This window comes from Triticum aestivum, chromosome 6A, assembly GCF_018294505.1.
Source record: "Triticum aestivum cultivar Chinese Spring chromosome 6A, IWGSC CS RefSeq v2.1, whole genome shotgun sequence".
Classification (NCBI taxonomy): domain Eukaryota; kingdom Viridiplantae; phylum Streptophyta; class Magnoliopsida; order Poales; family Poaceae; genus Triticum; species Triticum aestivum.
This window is the reverse complement of record NC_057809.1, coordinates 160,654,724-160,663,509: the sequence shown is the minus strand read 5'-3', so window position 1 is coordinate 160,663,509 and position 8,786 is coordinate 160,654,724.

The following is an 8,786-nucleotide window of genomic DNA, read 5'->3' as shown; positions in this document are numbered from 1 at the left end:
GAAGTTTGCCGCACATCAGCTTGACGGACCCGCGGCAGCATGGTGGGAGAATTTCACAGCCACTTACCCAGTTGACACTGTCACATGGGATCAGTTTCAGCAAGCTTTCCGCACTGCCCATGTTTCAGCAGGAGCTATGGCCATGAAGAAGCGTGCGTTCGCAACTTATGCCAAGGAGGAAGGACAGTTGGCCAGTACGTTGATGATTTCAGCAAGTTAGCATGTTATGCCCCAGATGACGTTGCTACGGATGCAACTAAGCAGGAGAAGTTTCTGGAAGGACTGAATGATAAACTAAGCATGCAGTTGATGGTAGCGAGTTTCAACAACTACCAGGAGTTGGTAGGTCGTGCCATCATGATTGAAGGAAAGAAACAGCAGATTGAGAACCATAAGAGGAAGTATGGACAGGGGAAGTATAACTCTGGAGCCTAGCAGAAGCCCCGTTTTACCCCTAAACCGGGATTTCAGTTTCAGCATACCCATGGAGGAGGTAGCTCGCACAACCATAACGGCCACAAGAATGGTAATGGGAATGGAGGAAGCAACGGCCAGAACCGTACCACCCCATCGACCCCAACCAAGAGAGATCTGAGTCAAGTCACCTGTTTCAAGTGTTCCAAGACCGGACATTATGCCAATGAATGTCCTGAAGGCCAGAATGGAAATGGCAATGGAAGCTCTGGGAAGAAGCCAAACCCTTTCAATAGAGGACAGGTGAACCACGTTAATGTGGAGGAGGTTGAAGATCAGCCTGATGCAGTAATCGGTAAGTTTTTGGTTAAGACATTTACCGCACTCGTTCTTTTTGATACTGGTGCATCGCATTCATACATATCAAGGGGATTTGTGGAAAAGTATAGCCTGCCCACTAGGATTCTTAAAACGCCTATGCTAGTAAGCTCGCCAGGAGCAGAGTACATGGCCAGACAAGGATGTTTCCAAGTGCCATTAAGTATAGGAAGGCATGTTTTCCCAACGGATTTAATTATTCTGGAGTCCCAAGGTCTGGATGTGATTCTTGGTATGGATTGGCTGTCGATGTATGGAGGAAACATCGATTGCGCCAGTAAGACAATTTGGCTTACCACACCAGAAGCAAGAAGGATCAAGTATGTATCCCGGCATGTGCCAAACAGGACACAAGTAAACTGCTTAACAGGAGTTGTGCAAGAAGAAGTACCAGTGGTAAAGGATTTTCCTGATGTATTTCCTGAGGAATTGCCAGGCATGCCACTGGATAGAGACATTGAGTTTTTGATTGAGTTATTGCCAGGTACAAGCCCAATATCGAAGCAACCGTACCGGATGCCAACAAAGGATTTGGTGGAAATTAAGAATTAGATTAAGGAGTTATTGGATAAAGGTTACATTCACCCAAGTTCTTCGCCTTGGGGATCACCCGTACTTCTAGTGGAAAAGAAGGATGGATCATTAAGGATGGTTGTTGATTATCGAGGATTGAATGAAGTAACCATCAAGAATAAGTACCCACTGCCAATGATTAATGATCTGTTTGATCGTTTGCAAGGAGCTAAAGTGTTTTCCAAGATCGATTTGCGATCAGGGTACCACCAATTGAAGATTCAAGAGCAGGACATACCTAAGACATCATTCACCACAAGATATGGACTGTATGAGTATACCGTTATGTCATTTGGATTGACTAACGCACCTGCCTATTTTATGAACCTGATGAACAAAGTGTTTATGGAGTTTTTGGATAAGTTCGTCGTAGTGTTCATTGATGACATCCTGGTTTACTCAAAGAATGAAGAGGAGCATAAGGAACATTTGCGTTTAGTTTTGGAGAAACTAAGGAAACATCAGTTATACGCCAAATTCAGCAAATGTGAGTTTTGGTTGAAGGAAGTTGGATTTCTCGGACACGTTATATCCGGAGAAGGTATAGCAGTTGACCCCACTAAGGTTGAGACCGTAACCGAATGGGAATCACCAACGACAGTTGGAGAGATCCGGAGTTTTCTTGGACTCACAGGATACTACCGGAGGTTCATTGAGAACTTTTCAAAGATTGCAAAGCCTATGACTGAATTGTTGAAGAAGGATACTAAGTTCAATTGGACTGAGGAATGTGAGGCTAGTTTCTAGGAATTGAAGAAATGCTTGGTTACCTCACCAGTATTGATTTTGCTAGATCAGACCAAGGATTACGAGGTGTATTGCGACGCTTCACGTCGAGGACTTGGAGCAGTGCTTATGCAGGAAGGGAGAGTTGTTTCATATGCTTCATGGCAACTGAAGCCTCATGAGCTGAATTATGCCACGCATGATTTGGAGTTAGCAGCTGTAGTGCATGCATTGAAAACATGGAGACATTTCCTCATTGGAAATCATTGTGAGGTGTACACGGATCACAAGAGTTTGAAGTACATTTTTACGCAGAAGGAGTTGAACCTCAGACAAAGGAGATGGTTGGAGCTCATCAAGGATTATGACATGAGATTGCATTACCATCCCGGAAAGGATAATGTGGTAGCTGACGCATTGAGTCGTAGGAGCCATGTCAACACCCTAGTGACGGGAGAAGTACCAAAGGAGTTAGCAGAAAACCTTCATGAGCTATGTTTTGAAATAGTTCCGAGAGGCTATGTAGCAGCATTGGAGATTCAGTCAACATTGATGGATAAAATCAGAGAAGCTCAGAAATCTGACAAGGAGATTGCTGCTATAAAAGAGAGAATGAGTGAAGGAAAAGCAAAGGGATTTCGTGAGGACGAGCACGATACCTTATGGTTTGAGGACCGTGTTTATGTGCCCAATGACCCGGAGATCAGGAAGTTGATTTTGCACGAGGCACATGATTCACCGTATTCGATTCACCCAGGGAATACCAAGATGTATTTGGATTTGAAGGAAACATTCTGGTGGACCGGAATGAAGAAGGATATTGCAGCATATGTAGCAGTTTGTGACGTATGTCAGAGAGTAAAGGCAGAGCATCAGAAGCCAGCAGGATTGTTACAACCATTGCCGATACCCGAATGGAAGTGGGATAAGATAGGCATGGATTTTATCACAGGACTACCCAGGACGAAAGCATGCTATGACTCGATATGGGTAGTAGTTGATCGTTTGACAAAGGTAGCACATTTCATTCCAGTTAAGACCACTTACACCAGTGCTACGTTGGCAAAGATATACATGACTAGGATCATTTGTTTGCATGGAGTTCCGAGGAGTATCGTATCAGATAGAGGAACTCAATTTACCTCAAAATTTTGGAATCAGTTGCATGAAACTTTAGGAACCAGACTAGAGTTCAGCACAACTTTTCATCCGCAGACAGATGGACAGACCGAGAGAGTCAATCAGATTTTGGAAGATATGCTGAGAGCCTGTGCACTAGATTATGGATCTAGCTGGGACGATAACTTGCCGTATGCGGAGTTTTCTTATAACAACAGTTACCAAACCAGTTTGAAGATGGCACCTTTCGAAGCTTTATACGGAAGGAGGTTCAGGACACCGTTGTCATGGGACGAAGTTGGAGACCGTCAATTCTTTGGACCAGATTTGACTAAGGAGTCTGAACGGAAAGTTAAGTTGATTCGCGATAGTCTCAAGGTAGCCCAGTCCAGGCAGAAGAGCTACGCAGATTCAAAACGCAAGGAGACAGTTTACGAAACTGGAGACAGAGTTTACCTTTGAGTATCCCCACTTCGAGGAGTTAAGCGCTTTGGAGTTAAGGGAAAATTAGCACCGCGCTTCATTGGACCGTACAAGATCTTGCAACGTATGGGAGAAGTCGCTTATAAGTTGGAATTACCAGAGGAGCTGTCAGGAGTTCATGATGTATTCCATGTTTCCCAGCTGAAGAAGTGTCATGCCGAGATGGCGGAGGTACCGCTAAGAGATACCGTGCCACTCGAAGCGATTCAGTTGAAGGACGACTTAACGTATGAGGAGAAGCCAGTCAAGATTCTCGATTATGCCAGCAGAGTTACCCGCAGCAAGGTTATCAAGTTTTGCAAAGTTCAGTGGAACCACCACTCAGAGGATGAAGCCACCTGGGAAAGAGAAGAAGATTTGCTCAAGGACCACCCTCACCTATTTTCTAGCCAACCCGAATCTCGAGGGCGAGATTCATCTTAAGGGGGGTAGGTTTGTAACATCCCGAATTTGCAATTTGGAATGTTATACACTAGATCATCATGCATATCATATTTTCATGCATTTTAGTTGATCCTAGAAATTTCACGCAACTCAAGGACCCACGGAGAGAGTTGGAGATTTCGTTATTTTCATATTTGAGTTCTCTCAAATTTTGGAAAAGAGGATCATTTGATTTATTTATTTCATCTTCAATTATTTTTCCAATATCAAAAAAAGTGAGAGAGGGAATAATATGACTTTTCCAAAGTTAGGAAAAAGTGAAGATTTAATGAATGAGTCAAGTTTTGGTTTTGCCGGAGTTTTGTTTGCTTTTATTTGGATAGGGAAAATGCGTGTTTCCAAAAATTGCATTTTAGGCCCGGAGAAAAGTTCATTTTGTTCGACTCATTTGTAGGAGTCGGGGAAAATTTACTTTAGAAATTTTGGAGTTCGTTTAGTTTTTCTTTTCTTTGTTTTTCTGCGCGCGAAACCGATTAAAAAAAGGAGCAGCTCCCGCGCGCCAGGCCAGCCAGGCCAAGGCCCAGCCAGCCGCCACCGCCCCAGCCCCTCGCGCGAAGCCGAGTCCCAGCGGGACTCTAGGCCGCCCCCCCCCCCCTTTTGCCCCTTGGCCAAGTCACACACCCCTCCTAGTATATATACTCACCCCCCCTTCTCTTTTCCTCCACCACCCCAAGCCCCAAGCCGTCGTCGCCTTAAGCCGCCGCCGCCGCCTTAAGCCGCCGCCGCCGCCCTAAGCCGCCGCCCAGAGCCCCGCCTCTTCTTTTCCTTGGTTCGGTTTTTCTTCTAGGAAACCGTTCCGGTTCTTCTCTTTTTTCTTCCGGTTTTTCTTCCGGTTTTGTTTCGGTTTTCTTCCGAAACCCTAGATCGGTTTTCATTCTTCTTTCGGACCGTTCGTCTCAACGAACGTGATCACCAACTTTTCCTGGTTAACGACGCCCGTTCGTTTAACCGTTCATCTCTTTCTTTTCGTCGGATTTATTCCGCGATCGCGATCTCAGATCCTATCTTCGTTCTAGTCTTTCTTCCCGCTCGTTTATCGGAATCAGGTGATTCAAGCACCTGGAGTTTCGTCTCGAAACCGCCGTTCCGTCTAATCAACTTGAACAAGCCTTTGCTACAGTTAAATTTGACCTAGTTTCAACTTGCTAGAACCGAGTTGTTTTCTTCCGCCGTTTGTTTTTCCGTCGTCTGTTCGGTTCTTTCTTTCTTTGCAACCGGAGTTCTTAAGTTGAACTTTCTGATTCGTTCTCTTGTTCAAGTCTTACCTGTGCATTAGATGAGTACTTATTGTGTGCTTGTTGTTTGTCTGTGATAGATCACCCGGATTGCGCCGCTTGTTACTTCAAAACCCTAGGTCTCGCGGATCACCAGCAAGGCAAGTAACAATTTGATCATACCTTTTCTACAACCCATGTTTTATTGCATTAGATCAATCCTCTCACATTTCATGATTAGGATCTAATTAAATTGTGGGATGGGAATTAGATGAGGTAGTACCTATTACCTATTTATTATGAAACCTTTGGGAGTTACTTCTACGTTTGCTTATTATGTCATGCTATGCTAGTAGACGTGGATTGGGTGAGTGATATCCATGACAGATGTGAGATTGATAATTAAGGGTTTACCTAAGGTGGCAACTTAAACACACATCTGGGTGGATTGAGGCACCTGATGTCTATCAGGACTTGCCTGTTTTTATTTCGGACCGCCACCCAGGCTCAAAGGGATCATAAGATCATTCATGCTAGTAACTTCCGTGTGCAGCCACAAGCCATTATGGGCTCTGGCATAGTTGAGTAAGTTGTGTGAACTCTTACGGGTAGACTAGCAGATGTAGGGGAAAGTAGGTGTACCGGTCTACCCACATGTAAGGTGCTAGCGCTTCTGAAAGACTGTGTCTCGGTCATCCGTCTTCTCAAACACCCTGTAGTGCGAGAAACCAAACGGAGGCGATCGAGTCTTGTGGGGAAAAGTGCGCAAACCTCTGCAGAGTGTACAAACTAATCATGATTAGCCGTGTCCCCGGTTATGGACAACTTGAGTATCTAGTACTTGAATATCATGTGAATCTCATCATGTTACTTCTAATTAATGTTGTTGGGTTTTAATTACTTAATTGGGATCGGAATGCTGTCAACCATTCTCGATGTTTAACAACTACCATGATAGTTAAATAAATTTATTCCTTTGCAGTAGGGAAAAACTGGCTTTACGCAAAACTGTAACCATAGAGCTTTCCACCAGCCATATATGCATGTAGTATAGCTGTTTCATTCCATTACTCTCTATGTGTTACATTGCCAGCATATTCCATGTGCTGACCCGTTTTCGGGCTGCAACTTTCATGTTGCAGACTTTTCAGACGACGAGTAAGGTGCTTGTAGGTCGTGGTTCTATACTCAGTGATGCTGTTGGAGTTGATGGGCCCATTTATCTTCCGAGCCTTTCGCTGTTATCGTTATTAGATGGCCTTAAGCCATATTTATTGTAATAAGTTCTCTTTGAGACATCGATATAATAAGTGTGTGATTGCAACTCTGCTATAAATCCTTCGAAGTACTGTGTGGTGTCAGCATTACTGATCCAGGGATGACACCGGAGCACAGTAGACTTGATCCATTCGGGTCGGGTCGCTACACCTCTACAGGCCCTGAGCTGCTTTCTAGAACATTAATCTGCTTCTTCCTCTTGTTTTGGTTAGCCACAGCCTTGAAGTAGCCAGTGTTCAATTCACCTTCCAATATCTCCTTCTCCCTGGATCTCTGCCCGGCCTTAATTTCCTCCTTCCTCCAAATGTCATTCAAATCCCCTGCATTTTTTTCATCTTATGTTTAGAGTTAGGAGAAAGAGGCTGAGATTCAGCCAAAATATCTAAGCATTTATATTCAACCACTAGAGCTTGTTTCACATTATTCTGGGAAACCTCATAATTAGCACACCAGCCCTTAGCAGCTTTCCTGATTACACGAATCTTAAATTGATAAACATCAATAGCTTTGCTGTCAGGACATTTGGTGTTCCAGGCTTTATGAATAACATCATCAAAGCTAGGAATTTCCAGCCACCATTTTTCAAATCTAAACATTTTATCAGTGGGAATATGTAAAGCAGCAGTGTCTAATACTAAAGGAGTATGATCACTACCAACTCTAGGCAAGGCCTTAACATGGCAAGCAGGGAATAGTCTGTTCCAATCTACTGAAATAAAAATCCTGTCTAAAGTAGCCATAACAAGGTCATCCTGGTTATTAGCCCAAGTAAACTTTCTACCTGCATTCTTTAGTTCTATGAGGCCATACTTGTTGACCCAATCATTGAACAAGTCAGCCCAATGATGGTTAATCAAACCTGTACTTTTCTCCCCAGCTACTCTGATGAGATTAAAATCTCCACCCACTAAAGTAGGTCCAAACCAGCTAGCTAAAATAGAATGCAACTCATTAATAAAGTCAAGCTTATGTTCCTCATAAGCAGTCCCATATACTGCTACCAGTCTCCACACAGTGTTATTGTGCTTACATTTCAAAATACAAGAAATACAATAAGATTTAACATTGCAGTTAACTATATGAAAAATATCTTCCTTAACACCAACTAGAATCCCCCCTGCTGTATTGATAGTAGGGAGCCAGTTCCACCAGAAACCACTTTTAGTATCAATGGCATCTAGTTGAGGAAGAGTAAAATTAGCTTTCTTAGTCTCAGAGATGCAAATAAAATCAGGTCAAGTAGCTTTAATAAGCTCCTGCAGTCTGGTGCTTTTACAGGACCCATTTAGGCCCCTAATATTCCAAAAAGCACCAATCATTGACTATTATTATTATTATTTGGACAGTCTCTTCCTACCCTTTTGGGTAGACACTTCTATCCAAGAAGTGTCACCCTCTTCCTCCTCTATAGTATAGTTACTAGAGGTGGAAATGGGGGCTGCAGAGTTGTCAACAATTTTAAAAGAGCTACTAGTCCCCTCTTTAGTGACATCAATATCAGGGGGAGGAACATATCAGGGTTGTCCTGATAAAATTTAGACATTCTATCAAGCTCCAGGGTTTTAATGATGTTGAAATTATGGCTGATCACATCAGGATTTATTCCTAATGTCAAACCAGCCTTACCAGCATTCCTAATAAGGAGCTCATTATCTAAACATGCAAAAGAATTTTGGAAGATTACAGAAGTTTTACTTTTAGCAACTTCCAAATTCGGAACTTGTTTGAACTCTTGAGCTTTCACAATAGAGTTTTTACCATCTCTCCTTATCTTGCTGCTCATCCTACTGGCAACAACAGGACCCCATTTCCCTTTTCCAGGTCTATGGACCTGAGGTTTGGGAACTGGGCAAGAGACTTGAGTCTCAGAGGCACTAGCTCCACAGCCATCACTTTTGGAAATAACAACTTCAAAATGAGGAAGATATAGACAACCACACTTCTCCAAAGGGGCTCTCTTGACAACTTCCAAGTAGCTTTTGGTCATGGGGGCACCCTGCCCTTTTGCTTGCATGGAGTTTTCAACAGCAGGAGTCCCAACAGGAGTGTGAGAGTGAGTACTATTGTTTCTATTCCTGGACCCACTTGGGGCAGAGGTAGATCTTTTGTCAGTTTGTTTTTCCTTATTGTCATGATCCATTTCTTCTCCCAGCAAGT